Raw genomic sequence first — 4,184 nt, forward strand, 5'->3', positions numbered from 1 at the left:
TGATGAGCGGATAATTTATACGCTTTTTGGCATTATTTTTAGTATGTTTTTAGTATATTTTAGTTAATTTTTATTAGTTTTTAAATACAAATCACTCTTTTGAATTTTACTATGAGTTTGTGTATTTTTTGTGATTTCAGGTATTTTCTGGCTGAAATTGAGGGACCTGACCAAAAATCTGATTCAGAGACTGAAAAAGAACTGCAGATGTTGTTGGATTCTGACCTCCCTGCACTCGAAGTGGCTTTTCTGAAGCTATAGAAGCCCAATCGGCGCACTCTCAATTGAGTTGGAAAGTAGACATCCTGGGCTTTCCACCAATATATAATAGTCCATACTTTGCTCAAGATTTGATGGCCCAAACAGGCGTTCCAAGTCAGCTCAAGAATTCTGGCGTTTAACTCCAAAACTGGCACAAAAGCTGGAGTTAAACGCCCAAACTGGCACAAAAACTGGCGTTTAACTCCAACAAAAGTCTCTACACATGGAAGCTTCAATGCTCAGCCCAAGCACACACCAAGTGGGCCCAGAAGAAGATTTCTGCATTAATTACTTATTTCTGTAAACCCTAGGCTACTAGTTCTCTATAAATAGGACCTTTTACTATTGTATTTTCATCTTGGTTCTTCTGGTTCCCTCTCTGCGGCCAAAGCCAATGACCTCCATTATCACTTTTGTATTTTCAACGGTGGAGTTTCTACACACCATAGATTAAGGTGTGGAGCTCTGCTGTTCTTCATGAATTAATACAAGTACTATTGTTTTTCTATTCAACTCAAGTCCATTTCTTCTCCAAGATATTCATTCGCACCCAAGAACATGATGAATGTGATGATTATGTGACACTCATCACCATTCTCACCTATGAACGCATGACTGACAACCACTTTCGTTCTACATGCAAACAAGCTTGAATGTGTATCTCTTGGGTTTCTAATCTAAGATTGGAACCTTCGTGGTATAGGCTAGAATTATTGGCGGCCATTCCTGAGATTCGGAATGTCTAAACCTTGTCTGTGGTATTCTGAGTAGGATCTGGGAAGGGATGACTGTGACGAGCTTCAAACTCGCGATTGTTGGGCATGTGACAGACGCAAAAGGATCAACGGATCCTATTCCAACATGATCGAGAACCGACAGATGATTAGCCGTGCGGTGACAGCGTGCGTAGAACATTTTCACTGAGAGGACGGGAAGTAGCCATTAACAACGGTGATGCCCAACATAAAGCTTGCCATGGAAAGGAGTATGAATGATTGGAAGAAGGCAATAGGAAAGCAGAGGTTTAGGAGGAACAAAGCATCTTCATACGCTTATCTGAAATTCCAACCAAAGAATTACATAAGTATCTCTATCTTTATTTTATGTTTTATTTATCTTTTAATTATCAAATCTCCATCACCATCTGAATTCGCCTGACTGAGATTTACAAGGTGACCATAGCTTGCTTCAAGCTGACAGTCTCTGTGGGATCGACCCTTACTCACGTAAGGTATTACTTGGACGACCCAGTGCACTTGCTGGTTAGTTGTGCGGAATTGTGACAAAGTGTGATTCACGTTTGAGAGCTCTAAGTCCTTTAGCGCCATTGTTGATGATCACAATTTCGTGCACTAAGTTTTTGGCGCCATTGCCGGGGATTGTTCGAGTTTGGACAACTGACGGTTCATCTTGTTGCTTAGATTAGGTACTTTTCTTTTTATTTTTCAGAATTTTTAAGAATGAATTTTAGAGTTTCAAGGTGATGTTCTTATCATCACAAAAGCTGATTGATTCTCATCAATTTAGCTGATGAATGTAATGTCCTGCTGAAGCTTGGCCAACCATGTCTAATCTTTTTAGACTGAAGCTTTAGACTAACATTGCATGATTCCTGGAATTCTTATTAAAAGTTTTGAATCCCTTTATTTTGTTTTCCATATAAGTTTTGAAAATCACAAAAAAATTTATAAAATCATAAAAATCAAAAATATTTTATGTTTCTTGTTTGAGTCTAGTGTCAATTTTTAAGTTTGGTGTCAATTGCATTCTTCTTGCATTTTTCGAAAATATGCAATAAGTTCTTCATTAATCTTCAAGTTGTTCTTGATGATTTCATTGCTCTGATCTTTAAATTCTCTTGTTTTGTGTGTTTTGTTGTTTCTCATACGCATTCTCAATTTGTTAGTGTCTCTTATATGAAAATTTTTTAAGTTTGGTGTCTTGCATGCATTGTTTATTTGATCTTAGTTGCAATTTTTATTGTTTCTCATCATTAAAAATTCAAAAATATTTTCAAAATTGTGTCTTTTCAAGTCAATAATACAGAGAATTGAAGATTCAGAACATTCAGCAGAGAAATTAAACAGAAAAAGCTGCGCGTTCAAAACACCCAGTGAAGAAGGAAAACTGGCGTTTAAACGCCAGCCAGGGTACCTGGCTGGGCGTTTAACACCCAAAAAGGTAGGATTTTGGGCGTTAAACGCCAGAATGGATGCCATTCTGGGGGTTTAACGCCAGGATGACACTAGAGGGAAGATTTTGTTTTTAATTCAAATTTTTTTTCAAATCTTCATAATTTTTCAAAATCAAATCTTTTTCAAATCATATCTTTTCAATCATGTCTCTTCAAAATCAATTTCTTTCTATTTTTTTATTTACTACTATTTTCGAAAATCCTTGCTAAAATTAATGATTTACTTCAAAATTTTCAAGTTGTTACTTGCCTATTAAGAAAGGATCAAATTTTAAATTTTAAGAATCATATCTTCTAATTTCTTGTTAGTCAAGTAATCAACTTTAATTTTAAAACTTTCTCTTTTTTTTAAATTGATTTTCAATCATATCTTCTCAATCATATCTTTTCAATCACATCTTTTTCAAAATTAATTTTCAATCATATCTTTTTAATTTCTTATTTCAAAATCTTTTTCAAAAATCACTTTATTTCTTTCCCAATCTTAGTTTTCGAAAATCATCAATCAAATTTTCAAAAATTTCTTTTAATTATTTTAAAATCTTTTTAATTTATTTTCGAAAATTCTTCCCCTCTTCTCACATCCTTCTATTTAAGGGACTAACACTCCTCCTCAAGGTGCAATTCGAACTCTATCCCTCTTGATAAGTTCGAATTCTCTTCTATCTACCTCCTCCTTCTATTCTTCTTTTCCTCTGACACCTCAAGGAATCTCTATACTGTGACATAGAGGATTTCCTACTTTCTTGTTCTCTTCTCTTTCATATGAGTAGGAACAAAGATAAAGGCATACTTGTTCAAGCTGATCCTGAACCTAAAAGGACTTTGAAGAGAAAGCTAAGAGAAGCTAAAGCACAATTCTCTTTAGAGGGCCTAACAGAGCTTTTCAAGGAAGAAGAAACCATGGCAGCCGAAAACAACAATGCCAACAATGCAAGGAAGGTGCTTGGTGACTTTACTGTACCTACTCCCGACTTCTATGGGAGAAGCATCTCAATCCCTGCCATTGGAGCAAACAACTTTGAGCTTAAGCCTCAATTAGTTTCTCTAATGCAACAGAATTGCAAGTTTCATGGACTTCCATTGGAAGATCCTCATCAGTTCTTAGCTAAATTCTTACAAATCTGTGACACTGTCAAGACCAATGGGGTTGACCCTGAAGTCTACAAACTTATGCTTTTTCCTTTTGCTGTAAGAGACAGAGCTAGGACATGGTTGGATTCACAACCTAAAGAAAGCCTGAACTCTTGGGAAAAGCTAGTTAATGCCTTGTTGGCAAAGTTCTTTCCACCTCAAAAATTGAGCAAACTTAGAGTGGAAATCCAAACTTTCAGACAGAAGGAAGGTGAATCCCTCTATGAAGCTTGGGAAAGATACAAGCAATTGATCAGAAGGTGTCCTTCTGACATGCTTTCTGAATGGAGCATCTTAGGTATCTTCTATGATGGTCTGTCTGAACTATCCAAGATGTCATTGGATAGCTCTGCTGGAGGATCTCTTCATCTGAAGAAGACACCTGTAGAAGCTCAGGAACTCATTAAAATGGTTGCAAATAACCAATTCATGTACACTTTTGAAAGGAATCCTGTGAATAATGGGACAACTCAGAAGAAGGGAGTTCATGAGATTGATACTTTGAATGCCATATTGGCTCAGAATAAAATATTGACCCAACAAGTCAATATGATTTCTCAGAGTCTGTCTGGAATGCAAGCAGCAACAGGCAGTA

At 36.3% G+C, this 4,184-nt stretch overlaps 1 non-coding gene across 1 annotated transcript; it reads right to left on the bottom strand.

The window, feature by feature from the left end:
* Positions 1–3,760: 3,760 nt before the first annotated feature.
* Positions 3,761–3,868, bottom strand: LOC112788716 (small nucleolar RNA R71). Its single transcript, XR_003196069.1, has one exon. It is a non-coding gene; the product is annotated as a small nucleolar RNA R71 (small nucleolar RNA).
* Between the last annotated feature and the right edge of the window lie 316 nt (positions 3,869–4,184).

Source organism: Arachis hypogaea, chromosome 20 (genome assembly GCF_003086295.3).
Source record: "Arachis hypogaea cultivar Tifrunner chromosome 20, arahy.Tifrunner.gnm2.J5K5, whole genome shotgun sequence".
In the NCBI taxonomy this organism is placed as follows: domain Eukaryota; kingdom Viridiplantae; phylum Streptophyta; class Magnoliopsida; order Fabales; family Fabaceae; genus Arachis; species Arachis hypogaea.